The sequence below is a fragment of the Oncorhynchus mykiss genome, chromosome 18, assembly GCF_057628025.1.
Source record: "Oncorhynchus mykiss isolate SJ-2025 chromosome 18, ASM5762802v1, whole genome shotgun sequence".
In the NCBI taxonomy this organism is placed as follows: domain Eukaryota; kingdom Metazoa; phylum Chordata; class Actinopteri; order Salmoniformes; family Salmonidae; genus Oncorhynchus; species Oncorhynchus mykiss.
This window is the reverse complement of record NC_143039.1, coordinates 80,653,615-80,671,843: the sequence shown is the minus strand read 5'-3', so window position 1 is coordinate 80,671,843 and position 18,229 is coordinate 80,653,615. Positions and strand designations below refer to the sequence as shown.

General features: G+C 38.5%; 1 protein-coding gene across 3 annotated transcripts in view; it reads left to right on the top strand.

Annotated features, from left to right (window-relative positions):
• The window catches only part of pip4p2 (phosphatidylinositol-4,5-bisphosphate 4-phosphatase 2), a 52,820-nt gene that overhangs the window by 9,401 nt on the left and 25,190 nt on the right, over positions 1 to 18,229 (top strand). The window lies entirely within an intron of this gene.

The window sequence follows — 18,229 nt, the reverse complement described above, 5'->3', positions numbered from 1 at the left end:
AATAGAACAGAATAGAATAGAATACCCTGTAGTATAGAACAGAATAGAATACCCTGTAGAATAGAACAGAATAGAATACCCTGTAGAATAGAACATAATAGAATACCCTGTAGAATAGAACAGAACAGAATACCCTGTAGAACAGAACAGAATAGAATATCCTGTAGAATAGAATACCCTGTAGAATAGAATACCCTGTAGAATAGAATACCCTGTAGAATAGAATACCCTGTAGAATAGAACAGATTAGAATACCCTGTAGAATAGAACAGAATAGAATACCCTGTAGAACAGAATAGAATACCCTGTAGAATAGAACAGAATAGAATACCCTGTAGAACAGAATAGAATACCCTGTAGAATAGAACAGATTAGAATACCCTGTAGAATAGAATACCCTGTAGAATAGAACATAATAGAATACCCTGTAGAATAGAACAGAATATAATACCCTGTAGAACGGAACAGAATTGAATACCCTGTAGAATAGAACAGAATAGAATACCCTGTAGAACAGAACAGAATAGAATACCATGTAGAATAGAACAGAATAGAATACCCTGTAGAATAGAACACAATAGAATACCCTGTAGAATAGAACATAATAGAATACCCTGTAGAATAGAACAGAATTGAATACCCTGTAGAATAGAATACCCTGTAGAATAGATCATAATAGAATACCCTGTAGAATAGAACATAATAGAATACCCTGTAGAATAGAACAGAATAGAATACCCTGTAGAATAGAACAGAATAGAATACCCTGTAGAATAGAACAGAATAGAATACCCTGTAGAATAGAATACCCTGTAGAATAGAACAGAACAGAATACCCTGTAGATTAGAACAGAATAGAATACCCTGTAGAATAGAACAGATTAGAATACCCTGTAGATCAGAATAGAATACCCTGTAGAATAGAACAGAATAGAATACCCTGTAGAATAGAACAGAATAGAATACCCTGTAGATTAGAACAGATTAGAATACCCTGTAGAATAGAACAGATTAGAATACCCTGTAGATTAGAACAGAATAGAATACCCTGTAGAATAGAACAGAATAGAATACCCTGTAGAATAGAACAGAATAGAATAGAATACCCTGTAGTATAGAACAGAATAGAATACCCTGTAGAATAGAACAGAATAGAATACCCTGTAGAATAGAACAGAATAGAATACCCTGTAGATTAGAACAGAATAGAATACCCTGTAGAATAGAACAGAATAGAATACCCTGTAGAACAGAACAGAATAGAATAGAATACCCTGTAGAATAGAACAGAATAGAATACCCTGTAGAATAGAACAGAATAGAATACCCTGTAGAATAGAACAGAATAGAATACCCTGTAGAATAGAATACCCTGTAGAATAGAATACCCTGTAGAATAGAATACCCTGTAGAATAGAACATAATAGAATACCCTGTAGAATAGAATACCCTGTAGAATAGAACATAATAGAATACCCTGTAGAATAGAACAGAATAGAATACCCTGTAGAACAGAATAGAATACCCTGTAGAATAGAACAGAATAGAATACCCTGTAGAACAGAACAGAATAGAATACCCTGTAGAACAGAATAGAATACCCTGTAGAATATAATACCCTGTAGAATAGAATACCCTGTAGAATAGAATACCCTGTAGAATAGAATACCCTGTAGAATAGAACAGAATAGAATACCCTGTAGAATAGAACAGAATAGAATACCCTGTAGAATAGAACAGAATAGAATACCCTGTAGAATAGAACAGAATAGAATACCCTGTAGAATAGAACAGAATAGAATATCCTGTAGAATAGAACAGAATAGAATACCCTGTAGAATAGAACAGAATAGAATACCCTGTAGAATAGAACAGAATAGAATATCCTGTAGAATAGAATACCCTGTAGAATAGAACAGAACAGAATACCCTGTAGAACAGAACAGAATAGAATATCCTGTAGAATAGAATACCCTGTAGAATAGAACAGAATAGAATACCCTGTAGAATAGAACAGAATAGAATACCCTGTAGAATAGAACAGAATAGAATACCCTGTAGAATAGAATACCCTGTAGAATAGAACAGAATAGAATACCCTGTAGAATAGAATACCCTGTAGATTAGAACAGAATAGAATACCCTGTAGAATAGAACAGAATAGAATACCCTGTAGAATAGAACAGAATAGAATACCCTGTAGAATAGAACAGAACAGAATACCCTGTAGAATAGAACAGAATAGAATACCCTGTAGAATAGAATACCCTGTAGAATAGAACAGAACAGAATACCCTGTAGATTAGAACAGAATAGAATACCCTGTAGAATAGAATAGAACAGAATAGAATACCCTGTAGAATAGAACAGATTGGAATACCCTGTAGATTAGAACAGAATAGAATACCCTGTAGAATAGAACAGAATAGAATACCCTGTAGAATAGAACAGAATAGAATACCCTGTAGAATAGAACAGAATAGAATACCCTGTAGAATAGAATACCCTGTAGAATAGAATACCCTGTAGAATAGAACATAATAGAATACCCTGTAGAATAGAATACCCTGTAGAATAGAACATAATAGAATACCCTGTAGAATAGAACAGAATAGAATACCCTGTAGAACAGAACAGAATAGAATACCCTGTAGAATAGAATACCCTGTAGAACAGATTAGAATACCCTGTAGAATAGAACAGAATAGAATACCCTGTAGAACAGAACAGAATAGAATACCCTGTAGAATAGAACATAATAGAATACCCTGTAGAATAGAATACCCTGTAGAATAGAATACTCTGTAGAATAGAATACCCTGTAGAATAGAATACCCTGTAGAATAGAACAGAATAGAATACCCTGTAGAATAGAACAGAATAGAATACCCTGTAGAATAGAACAGAATAGAATACCCTGTAGAATAGAACATAATAGAATACCCTGTAGAATAGAACAGAACAGAATACCCTGTAGAACAGAACAGAATAGAATATCCTGTAGAATAGAATACCCTGTAGAATAGAATACCCTGTAGAATAGAATACCCTGTAGAATAGAATACCCTGTAGAATAGAACAGATTAGAATACCCTGTAGAATAGAACAGAATAGAATACCCTGTAGAACAGAATAGAATACCCTGTAGAATAGAACAGAATAGAATACCCTGTAGAACAGAATAGAATACCCTGTAGAATAGAACAGATTAGAATACCCTGTAGAATAGAATACCCTGTAGAATAGAACATAATAGAATACCCTGTAGAATAGAACAGAATATAATACCCTGTAGAACGGAACAGAATTGAATACCCTGTAGAATAGAACAGAATAGAATACCCTGTAGAACAGAACAGAATAGAATACCATGTAGAATAGAACAGAATAGAATACCCTGTAGAATAGAACACAATAGAATACCCTGTAGAATAGAACATAATAGAATACCCTGTAGAATAGAACAGAATTGAATACCCTGTAGAATAGAATACCCTGTAGAATAGATCATAATAGAATACCCTGTAGAATAGAACATAATAGAATACCCTGTAGAATAGAACAGAATAGAATACCCTGTAGAATAGAACAGAATAGAATACCCTGTAGAATAGAACAGAATAGAATACCCTGTAGAATAGAATACCCTGTAGAATAGAACAGAACAGAATACCCTGTAGATTAGAACAGAATAGAATACCCTGTAGAATAGAACAGATTAGAATACCCTGTAGATTAGAACAGAATAGAATACCCTGTAGAATAGAACAGAATAGAATACCCTGTAGAATAGAACATAATAGAATACCCTGTAGATTAGAACAGATTAGAATACCCTGTAGAATAGAACAGATTAGAATACCCTGTAGATTAGAACAGAATAGAATACCCTGTAGAATAGAACAGAATAGAATACCCTGTAGAATAGAACAGAATAGAATAGAATACCCTGTAGTATAGAACAGAATAGAATACCCTGTAGAATAGAACAGAATAGAATACCCTGTAGAATAGAACAGAATAGAATACCCTGTAGATTAGAACAGAATAGAATACCCTGTAGAATAGAACAGAATAGAATACCCTGTAGAACAGAACAGAATAGAATAGAATACCCTGTAGAATAGAACAGAATAGAATACCCTGTAGAATAGAACAGAATAGAATACCCTGTAGAATAGAACAGAATAGAATACCCTGTAGAATAGAATACCCTGTAGAATAGAATACCCTGTAGAATAGAATACCCTGTAGAATAGAACATAATAGAATACCCTGTAGAATAGAATACCCTGTAGAATAGAACATAATAGAATACCCTGTAGAATAGAACAGAATAGAATACCCTGTAGAACAGAATAGAATACCCTGTAGAATAGAACAGAATAGAATACCCTGTAGAACAGAACAGAATAGAATACCCTGTAGAACAGAATAGAATACCCTGTAGAATATAATACCCTGTAGAATAGAATACCCTGTAGAATAGAATACCCTGTAGAATAGAATACCCTGTAGAATAGAACAGAATAGAATACCCTGTAGAATAGAACAGAATAGAATACCCTGTAGAATAGAACAGAATAGAATACCCTGTAGAATAGAACAGAATAGAATACCCTGTAGAATAGAACAGAATAGAATATCCTGTAGAATAGAACAGAATAGAATACCCTGTAGAATAGAACAGAATAGAATACCCTGTAGAATAGAACATAATAGAATATCCTGTAGAATAGAATACCCTGTAGAATAGAACAGAACAGAATACCCTGTAGAACAGAACAGAATAGAATATCCTGTAGAATAGAATACCCTGTAGAATAGAATACCCTGTAGAATAGAATACCCTGTAGAATAGAATACCCTGTAGAATAGAACAGATTAGAATACCCTGTAGAATAGAACAGAATCGAATACCCTGTAGAACAGAATAGAATACCCTGTAGAACAGATTAGAATACCCTGTAGAATAGAACAGAATAGAATACCCTGTAGAACAGAATAGAATGCCCTGTAGAATAGAACAGAATAGAATACCCTGTAGAACAGATTAGAATACCCTGTAGAATAGAACAGAATAGAATACCCTGTAGAACAGAATAGAATACCCTGTAGAATAGAACAGAATAGAATACCCTGTAGAACAGAATAGAATACCCTGTAGAATAGAACAGATTAGAATACCCTGTAGAATAGAATACCCTGTAGAATAGAACAGAATAGAATACCCTGTAGAATAGAACAGAATAGAATACCCTGTAGAATAGAATAGAATACCCAGTAGAATAGAACATAATAGCATACCCTGTAGAATAGAACAGAATAGAATACCCTGTAGAACAGAATAGAATACCCTGTAGAAGAGAACAGAATAGAATACCCTGTAGAATAGAACAGAATAGAATACCCTGTAGAACAGAATAGAATACCCAGTAGAATAGAACATAATAGCATACCCTGTAGAATAGAACAGAATAGAATACCCTGTAGAACAGAATAGAATACCCTGTAGAACAGAATAGAATACCCTGTAGAATAGAACAGAATAGAATACCCTGTAGAATAGAACAGAATAGAATACCCTGTAGAATAGAACAGAATAGAATACCCTGTAGAATAGAACAGAATAGAATACCCTGTAGAATAGAACAGAATAGAATACCCTGTAGAATAGAACAGAATAGAATACCCTGTAGAATAGAACAGATTAGAATACCCTGTAGAATAGAACAGAATAGAATAATACCCTGTAGAACAGAACAGATTAGAATACCCTGTAGAATAGAACAGAATAGAATATCCTGTAGAATAGAACAGAATAGAATATCCTGTAGAATAGAACAGAATAGAATACCCTGTAGAATAGAACAGAATAGAATACCCTGTAGAATAGAACAGAATAGAATATCCTGTAGAATAGAATACCCTGTAGAATAGAACAGAACAGAATACCCTGTAGAACAGAACAGAATAGAATATCCTGTAGAATAGAATACCCTGTAGAATAGAATACCCTGTAGAATAGAATACCCTGTAGAATAGAACAGATTAGAATACCCTGTAGAATAGAACAGAATAGAATACCCTGTAGAATAGAACAGAATAGAATACCCTGTAGAACAGAATAGAATACCCTGTAGAATAGAACAGAATAGAATACCCTGTAGAACAGATTAGAATACCCTGTAGAATAGAACAGAATAGAATACCCTGTAGAACAGAATAGAATACCCTGTAGAATAGAACAGATTAGAATACCCTGTAGAATAGAATACCCTGTAGAATAGAACAGAATAGAATACCCTGTAGAATAGAACAGAATAGAATACCCTGTAGAATAGAACAGAATAGAATACCCTGTAGAATAGAATAGAATACCCAGTAGAATAGAACATAATAGCATACCCTGTAGAATAGAACAGAATAGAATACCCTGTAGAACAGAATAGAATACCCTGTAGAATAGAACAGAATAGAATACCCTGTAGAATAGAACAGAATAGAATACCCTGTAGAACAGAATAGAATACCCAGTAGAATAGAACATAATAGCATACCCTGTAGAATAGAACAGAATAGAATACCCTGTAGAACAGAATAGAATACCCTGTAGAATAGAACAGAATAGAATACCCTGTAGAATAGAACAGATTAGAATACCCTGTAGAATAGAACAGAATAGAATACCCTGTAGAATAGAACTGAATAGAATACCCTGTAGAATAGAACAGAACAGAATACCCTGTAGATTAGAACAGATTAGAATACCCTGTAGAATAGAACAGATTAGAATACCCTGTAGAATAGAACAGAATAGAATACCCTGTAGAATGGAACAGAATAGAATACCCTGTAGAATAGAACAGAATAGAATACCCTGTAGAATAGAACAGATTAGAATACCCTGTAGAATAGAATACCCTGTAGATTAGAACAGAATAGAATACCCTGTAGAATACCCTGTAGAATAGAATACCCTGTAGAATAGAACAGAATAGAATACCCTGTAGATTAGAACAGAATAGAATACCCTGTAGAATACCCTGTAGAATAGAATACCCTGTAGAATAGAATACCCTGTAGAATAGAACAGAATAGAATACCCTGTAGATTAGAACAGAATAGAATACCCTGTAGAATAGAACAGATTAGAATACCCTGTAGATTAGAACAGAATAGAATACCCTGTAGAATAGAACAGAATAGAATACCCTGTAGAACAGAATAGAATACCCTGTAGAATAGAACAGATTAGAATACCCTGTAGAATAGAACAGAATAGAATACCCTGTAGAATACCCTGTAGAATAGAATACCCTGTAGAATAGAATACCCTGTAGAATAGAACAGAATAGAATACCCTGTAGAATAGAACATAATAGAATACCCTGTAGATTAGAACAGAATAGAATACCCTGTAGAATAGAATACCCTGTAGAATAGAACAGAATAGAATACCCTGTAGATTAGAACAGAATAGAATACCCTGTAGAATAGAATACCCTGTAGAATAGAATACCCTGTAGAACAGAACAGAATAGAATACCCTGTAGAATAGAATACCCTGTAGAATAGAATACATTGTAGAATAGAACAGAATAGAATACCCTGTAGAACAGAACAGAATAGAATACCCTGTAGAACAGAACAGAATAGAATACCATGTAGAATAGAATACCCTGTGGAATAGAATACCCTGTAGAATAGAATACATTGTAGAATAGAACAGAATAGAATACCCTGTAGAACAGAACAGAATAGAATACCCTGTAGAACAGAACATAATAGAATACCCTGTAGAACAGAACAGAATAGAATACCCTGTGGAATAGAATACCCTGTGGAATAGAATACCCTGTAGAATAGAATACCCTGTAGAACAGAACAGAATAGAATACCCTGTAGAATAGAATACCCTGTAGAATAGAACAGATTAGAATACCCAGTAGAATAGAACAGAATAGAATACCCTGTAGAATAGAATACCCTATAGAATAGAATAGAATACCCTGTAGAATAAAATAGAATAGAATACCCTGTAGAATAAAACAGAATAGAATACCCTGTAGAATAGAATACCCTATAGAATAGAATAGAATACCCTGTAGAATAAAATAGAATAGAATACCCTGTAGAATAGAACAGAATAGAATAATACCCTGTAGAATAGAATACCCTGTAGAATAGAACAGAATAGAATACCTGGTAGAATTGAATACCCGGTAGATTAGAACAGAATTGAAGCTAGCTGTCCTGCATGAGACTGAGACTACCAACTGGCTAGCTGCCCTCCATTAGACTGAGACTACCAGCAGGCTAGCTGGCCTCCATGATACTGAGACTGCCAGCTGGCTAGCTGTCCACCATTAGACTGAGACTGCCAGCTGGCTAGCTGCCCTCCATGAGACTGTGACTACCAGCTGGCTAGCTGCCCTCCATGAGACTGTGACTACCAGCTGGCTAGCTGCCCTCCATGAGACTGTGACTACCAGCTGGCTAGCTGCCCTCCATGAGACTGTGACTACCAGCTGGCTAGCTGCCCTCCATGAGACTGTGACTCCCAGCTGGCTAGCTTCCCTCCATTTGATTGAGACTACCAGCTGGCTAGCTGCCCTCCATGATACTGAGACTAGCAGCTAGCTAGCTGCCTTCCATGATACTGAGACTTGCAGCTGGCTAGCTGCCCTCCATTAGACTGAGACTACCAGCCGGCTAGCTGTCCACCATTAGACTGAGACCATCAGCTGGTAGTCTCAGTCTAATGGTGGACAGCTGGTAGTCTCAGTCTGATATTTATTGTCTTAATTATGCATTTGGTGTTGTCTTGTACATAATAATAATTATAATAATGCCCTAGTAGCAGTCAGATATTTACAATGTAACATGAAAACAAGGCTATTTTTTTTGTTGGTGTTGCAAAGAAGCTAGCTAGATGATTATTAGCAACATATCCTGATTTTACCAGATCCTCTTCTCCTTCAGCCGGTGGAGGTCTATATTTCATCCCTTATCATTTCTGCCAACTATATGAACGAGGTGAAATGAATTTTCATTTCTGTGTCAGAATTCACTGCTGCGTTAAAGCGATTCCGAACTAATGTATTTTAATTTCTGTGTCAGAATTCACTGCTGCGTTAAAGCGATTCAGAACTAACTTGACATGTTCTGTTGCAGGTTCAGTGCCAGATTAACTCATTGTATCCATAATCATGAATTAATAAGCATATTTATTTGTCAAGAATGTACCTAGTCGCCCATCAGTCACGTCAAAAAACCTGAACTCCAACAATCGCACCGTTTTAAATAAATAAAAATCGTAAACAATGCATACACACAGTATGCCATTTATACATAACCTATAGACATTTGACTTTGAAGTAAAGATTAAATCATTTTTTCATCATTGCCACAAACCTGGGACATTGAAGATTACCATATGAACTGTGATTACTATCCTGGGACATTACCTATTATTACTATCAGAGAGAGCACAGATTATTCTGCTTTTCCATTTGAGGAATTAGACCAGCACAAATAACACAGCATGTCAAATGTATTCATGTCTCAACACAGCTATACCAACACCCTATACCAACACACTATATCAACACACTATACCAACACCCTATACCAACACACTATACCAACACACTATATCAACACCCTATACCAACACCCTATACCAACACACTATACCAACACCCTATACCAACACCCTATACCAACACCCTATACCAACACACTATATCAACACCCTATACCAACACCCTATACCAACACACTATACCAACACACTATATCAACACACTATACCAACACCCTATACCAACACACTATATCAACACACTATATCAACACACTATATCAACACACTATACCAACACCCTATACCAACACCCTATATCAACACCCTATAGCAACACCCTATACCAACACCCTATACCAACACCCTATACCAACACCCTATACCAACACACTATATCAACACCCTATACCAACACCCTATACCAACACACTATACCAACACCCTATATCAACACACTATACCAACACACTATACCAACACCCTATACCAACACCCTATATCAACACACTATACCAACACCCTATACCAACACCCTATATCAACACACTATACCAACACCCTATACCAACACACTATACCAACACCCTATACCAACACACTATATCAACACACTATATCAACACACTATACCAACACACTATACCAACACCCTATACCAACACACTATACCAACACACTATACCAACACACTATATCAACACCCTATACCAACACACTATATCAACACCCTATACCAACACACTATACCAACACCCTATACCAACACCCTATACCAACACCCTATACCAACACCCTATACCAACACCCTATATCAACACACTATACCAACACCCTATACCAACACACTATACCAACACCCTATACCAACACACTATATCAACACACTATATCAACACCCTATATCAACACCCTATACCAACACACTATACCAACACCCTATACCAACACCCTATACCAACACACTATACCAACACACTATATCAACACACTATACCAACACACTATATCAACACACTATACCAACACCCTATACCAACACACTATATCAACACACTATACCAACACCCTATACCACCACCCTATATCAACACCCTATACCAACACCCTATACCAACACCCTATACCAACACCCTATACCAACACCCTATACCAACACCCTATACCAACACCCTATATCAACACACTATACCAACACCCTATACCAACACCCTATACCAACACACTATATCAACACACTATACCAACACCCTATACCAACACCCTATACCAACACCCTATACCAACACCCTATATCAACACCCTATACCAACACACTATAACAACACACTATATCAACACCCTATACCAACACCCTATACCAACACCCTATACCAACACCCTATACCAACACCCTATAGCAACACCCTATACCAACACACTATATCAACACACTATATCAACACACTATACCAACACCCTATACCAACACCCTATACCAACACCCTATACCAACACCCTATACCAACACACTATATCAACACACTATACCAACACCCTATACCAACACACTATATCAACACACTATATCAACACACTATATCAACACACTATACCAACACCCTATAGCAACACCCTATACCACCACACTATATCAACACAGCTCTATCAACACACTATATCAACCCTATACCAACACCCTATACCAACACCCTATATCACCACACTATACCAACACCCTATACCAACACACTATATCAACACACTATACCAACACACTATACCAACACACTATACCAACACCCTATAGCAACACCCTATACCACCACACTATATCAACACAGCTCTATCAACACACTATATCAACCCTATACCAACACCCTATACCAACACCCTATATCACCACACTATACCAACACCCTATACCAACACACTATATCAACACACTATACCAACACACTATACCAACACACTATACCAACACCCTATACCAACACACTATATCAACACCCTATACCAACACCCTATATCAACACACTATACCAACACCCTATTCCAACACAGCTATACCAACACCCTATACCAACACCCTATAGCAACACACTATATCAACACCCTATAGCAACACCCTATATCAACACCCTATACCAACACACTATATCAACACACTATACCAACACCCTATACCAACACACTATATCAACACACTATACCAACACCCTATACCAACACACTATAGCAACACACTATACCAACACCCTATAGCAACACCCTATACCAACACACTATATCAACACACTATATCAACACACTATACCAACACACTATATCAACACACTATACCAACACCCTATAGCAACACTCTATACCAACACACTATACCAACACAGCTCTATCAACACACTATATCAACACACTATATCAACACACTATATCAACACCCTATATCAACACCCTATATCAACACCCTATATCAACATCCTATATCAACACCCTATATCAACACCCTATATCAACAGCCTATATCAACACCCTATATCAACATCCTATATCAACATCCTATATCAACACACTATATCAACACACTATATCAACACCCTATATCAACAGCCTATATCAACACCCTATATCAACATCCTATATCAACAGCCTATATCAACATCCTATATCAACACACTATATCAACACCCTATATCAACACCCTATATCAACAGCCTATATCAACACCCTATATCAACATCCTATATCAACACCCTATATAAACAGCCTATATCAACACCCTATATCAACAGCCTATATCAACAGCCTATATCAACACCCTATATCAACACCCTATATCAACATCCTATATCAACATCCTATATCAACACCCTATATCAACAGCCTATATCAACACCCTATATCAACACCCTATATCAACATCCTATATCAACATCCTATATCAACACCCTATATCAACACCCTATATCAACATCCTATATCAACACCCTATATCAACACCCTATATCAACATCCTATATCAACATCCTATATCAACACTATATCAACATCCTATATCAACACTGTCAGCACCCTATATCAACATCCTATATCAACACACTATATCAACACCCTATATCAACAGCCTATATCAACACCCTATATCAACATCCTATATCAACATCCTATATCAACACACTATATCAACACACTATATCAACACCCTATATCAACAGCCTATATCAACACCCTATATCAACATCCTATATCAACAGCCTATATCAACATCCTATATCAACATCCTATATCAACACACTATATCAACACCCTATATCAACAGCCTATATCAACACCCTATATCAACATCCTATATCAACAGCCTATATCAACATCCTATATCAACACACTATATCAACACCCTATATCAACACCCTATATCAACAGCCTATATCAACACCCTATATCAACATCCTATATCAACACCCTATATAAACAGCCTATATCAACACCCTATATCAACAGCCTATATCAACAGCCTATATCAACACCCTATATCAACACCCTATATCAACATCCTATATCAACATCCTATATCAACACCCTATATCAACAGCCTATATCAACACCCTATATCAACACCCTATATCAACATCCTATATCAACATCCTATATCAACACCCTATATCAACACCCTATATCAACATCCTATATCAACACCCTATATCAACATCCTATATCAACATCCTATATCAACATCCTATATCAACATCCTATATCAACACTATATCAACATCCTATATCAACACTGTCAACACCCTATATCAACATCCTATATCAACACACTATATCAACACCCTATATCAACAGCCTATATCAACACCCTATATCAACATCCTATATCAACATCCTATATCAACACACTATATCAACACACTATATCAACACCCTATATCAACAGCCTATATCAACACCCTATATCAACATCCTATATCAACAGCCTATATCAACATCCTATATCAACACACTATATCAACACCCTATATCAACACCCTATATCAACAGCCTATATCAACACCCTATATCAACATCCTATATCAACACCCTATATAAACAGCCTATATCAACACCCTATATCAACACCCTATATCAACACCCTATATCAACACCCTATATCAACATCCTATATCAACACCCTATATCAACATCCTATATCAACACCCTATATCAACACCCTATATCAACATCCTATATCAACACCCTATATCAACACCCTATATCAACATCCTATATCAACATCCTATATCAACAGCCTATATCAACATCCTATATCAACACCCTATATCAACACCCTATATCAACACCCTATATCAACACCCTATATCAACACCCTATATCAACACCCTATATCAACATCCTATATCAACACCCTATATCAACACCCTATATCAACACCCTATATCAACAGCCTATATCAACACCCTATATCAACACCCTATATCAACACCCTATATCAACATCCTATATCAACACCCTATATCAACATCCTATATCAACACATGTTGCTGCTGTCAATTGTTTGCAGCACATTTACCACTGCATGGAGTCTGGACCTCAGAATGAGGAGGAGGACAGCATTACACAGGTTGATATAAGGTAGCAAAAACAGTACACAGCAACACTGTTCCTCTCCAGGTTTTCTTCCTAGGTTTCTGTCTTTCCTAGTTTTTCCTAGCCACCGTGCTTCTACACCTGCATTGCTTGCTGTTTGGGGTTTTTAGGCTGGGTTTCTGTACAGCACTTTGTGACATCAGCTGATGTAAGCTGATCAGGGCTTTATAAAAATACATTTGATTGATTTTTAACGTGTTACTGAGTCTAGATGTTATCACATCAGGAGAAGAACTAGCGAAGGAAGCAGCAATGGGGAAGGTAGGGTGGGTTCATAAAGGCAAGATGGAGAGTTCCACAGTGACTGCAGTTGAGGGACCACGGGGCATAAAAGGCTCAGTGTGGAATAAGGGGTAACTAGAGGGATGGTTGGCCGTGGGATTAACATAACATGGGGTGTGGGTGTGGGTGTGCTTCTGTCTAGAGGGATGGTTGGCCGGGGGATTAACATAACATGGGGTGTGGGGGTGCTTCTGTCTAGAGGGATGGTTGGCTGTGGAATTAACATAACATGGGGTCCTTCTGCCTAGAGGGATGGTTGGCCGTGGAATTAACATAACATGGGGTGTGGGGGTGCTTCTGTCTAGAGGGATGGTTGGCTGTGGAATTAACATAACATGGGGTGCTTCTGCCTAGAGGGATGGTTGGCTGTGGAATTAACATAACATGGGGTGCTTCTGTCTAGAGGGATGGTTGGCTGTGGAATTAACATAACATGGGGTGCTTCTGCCTAGAGGGATGGTTGGCTGTGGAATTAACATAACATGGGGTGTGGGGGTGCTTCTGTCTAGAGGGATGGTTGGCTGTGGAATTAACATAACATGAGGTGCTTCTGCCCCTCTATTAGATCATTAAAATAATATCCGGCCCCTGTCCAGTTGTACTCCGGGTCTCAGCGTGTGTCCCTCAACGTCATTCAGTCTCCGTTGCAGCATTCAAATCGTGGTCATGGTGTGTCTGTGAATCACAACATTTAAAGACGACGAGCGATTGCAACATTTAAAGACTGCGAGCGGTTGCCACATTTAAAGACTGCGAGCGATCGCAACATTTCCACAGATTGAGCACAGACACAATACAACTTCAGCATAATGTTGACAACATAGTGGTTTGTTGTGTGTGTGAAAGATGGAAGAATCTTACCCCAGCTGTAGGTCCATTTGAGTGTGTGTGGTCACTTGGGCCTGCACACCAACCACTACTGGGACCATTGGAGACTGTGTGGTCACTTGGGCCTGCACACCAACCAGTACTGGGACCATTGGAGACTGTGTGGTCACTTGGGCCTGCACACCAACCACTACTGGGACCATTGGAGACTGTGTGGTCACTTGGGCCTGCACACCAACCAGTACTGGGACCATTGGAGACTGTGTGGTCACTTGGGCCTGCACACCAACCAGTACTGGGACCATTGGAGACTGTGTGGTCACTTGGGCCTGCACACCAACCAGTACTGGGACCATTGGAGACTGTGTGGTCACTTGGGCCTGCACACCAACCAGTACTGGGACCATTGGAGACTGTGTGGTCACTTGGGCCTGCACACCAACCAGTACTGGGACCATTGGAGACTGTGTGGTCACTTGGGCCTGCACACCAACCACTACTGGGACCATTGGAGACTGTGTGGTCACTTGGGCCTGCACACCAACCAGTACTGGGACCATTGGAGACTGTGTGGTCACTTGGGCCTGCACACCAACCACTACTGGGACCATTGGAGACTGTGTGGTCACTTGGGCCTGCACACCAACCAGTACTGGGACCATTGGAGACTGTGTGGTCACTTGGGCCTGCACACCAACCAGTACTGGGACCATTGGAGACTGTGTGGTCACTTGGGCCGGCACACCAACCACTACTGGGACCATTGGAGACTGTGTGGTCACTTGGGCCTGCACACCAACCAGTACTGGGACCATTGGAGACTGTGTGGTCACTTGGGCCTGCACACCAACCAGTACTGGGACCATTGGAGACTTGTGAGGCTGGAAGTGCAGGAAGTTAACAGTCTGTGGCTTAGATTGAATTCAAAGTTAACACACGATAAACAAAGCAATACGATGCAACAAACTACTATGCATATGGAAGACTGCACAACCCAGGCCAGTACAACAGCATGGAGTGGAACCTAAAGGCTAATACAGTACCAACCAATACTACTCAGCTGACCGACAGGGCAGGTTTGGACCAGTACTGGCTTGGCTGCAGTCTTCTGGTCCGCAGCTGCTCCCTTCTTCTTAACAGCAGCCGCCTTGGCATCCGTCAACAAGTTCAACTTCAACTTGAGAGTAGAAGCATGTGTTATGTATCAATACCATCTTAATGAATCCCCTCTTGCAGAATAAGGATGGTGGACAGCACCAGATCTGAATGGCAGGAGACTGTATTAGCTGTTGTTCCCGCTCAGCTCATACCTGATTACAAATCATAGCCTATCGCCGTAATTCAGTCAGGTCTTAAGAGTTGAGCTGGGATAAAATCATTCACACACTTCTGCTCTTTAGGACTTCCTGCAACGACTGACATAGACCTAAGTAGGAGAACAGTGTTCCAGGTTGAACCAGCTGACCTAGTTGAGAGGTCATGAGACTCCGGCACATCTGTTGGTTCTGGAATAGAGAAGCTGAAAATAAGGTTTACCGTTCGGCATCAATAACACGATCGTAGTTCTACCTCAAAAACAAACATGTGAATACCAATTCATTTCTCATGCGTTTAAATAACTAGACAAATTGACCGGCTAATGTAGCCATCTAGCCAGTCTAAAGTTGCTAACCTTGAGCTAGTGTAGCCGATGTGAAATGGCTAGCTAGTTAGCGGTGGTGCGCGCTAGTGGCGTTTCAATCGGTGACGTCACTTGCTCGTCACTTGCTCACTTGCTCTGGCCGCGGCTTTTGTGGAGCGATAGGTAACGATGCTTCAACGGTGACTGTTGTTGATGTGTGCAGAGCGTCTCTGGTTCGCGCCCGGGTCGGGGCGAGGGGAGGGACGTAAAGTCTATATTGTTACACTAGCTAGATAACAGGTATTGTGTACATTTTAAACTTTCCCAAGACAGTTCACAGAATTGTCCATTTTTATATATATATATATATATATATATATATATATATTTTGTAAATTGATTTATTACAAAATGTAGCTAAAATGACATAGTTGTTTCAGAGATTGTTACCTTCGATTCGGCAGTGTCATCATCCTGGTTCTGATGAGTGAGCTAAAGCTTGTTCTGTATGATAGCCACATTAGCAGCTAATTAGCATTGATACAAGTCACCTTTGTCCTAGAGAGATTTACACGGTTGTCAAAAAGTCACGGCAGGATAAACACAAAACACAGCCCTCATCTGAAGTGTTTTTAAAATCCCCTATGGGGGAAAATGAATGGTGGAAAAACTATTTCTGGCTTTGACCGCTAGGTTTTATGGGTCTTATGACTCAAGCTGTGGTATATTTCACCCATGACATCAGTGTTTTGACAGGAAAACTACAGACATGGCAACCCTGGTGAAAATGTCTCTCCTTGAGTGACAGGGGGCAGAGCTTGTTGTGGGAAGTGCCTGCAGGAGGACAGGGAGAGAGACGACTCAAGTAGCAAACGGAGAAAACTGTAGAAACTGACATTATATGCCGGTATATAGTAAAATACGGTATTTACCGCGGAGAGATTAGTACTAGTAATTGAGTAATAATATGTAAAAACTTCTTACAAATACAAGTAGTGGTGAAGTGAAGGAGAGATTGACATGTATATTATTAATGTTAGCTCCCTCTGTACATTTTAAGACATACAACTGTAGTAGAAGTAATCAATGAAAAACATACCGACCACATTTCAAACACACTCCTGGCAGATGATGGAAGCTCAATACATTGTCTCCAATCATCTGGTTTCACTACTTCCTAGTGTGGCCCAGAGTCTAGTGGGGTCTAGTGTGGCCCAGAGTCTAGTGGGGTCTAGTGTGGCCCAGAGTCTAGTGGGGTCTAGTGTGGCCCAGAGTCTGGTGGGGTC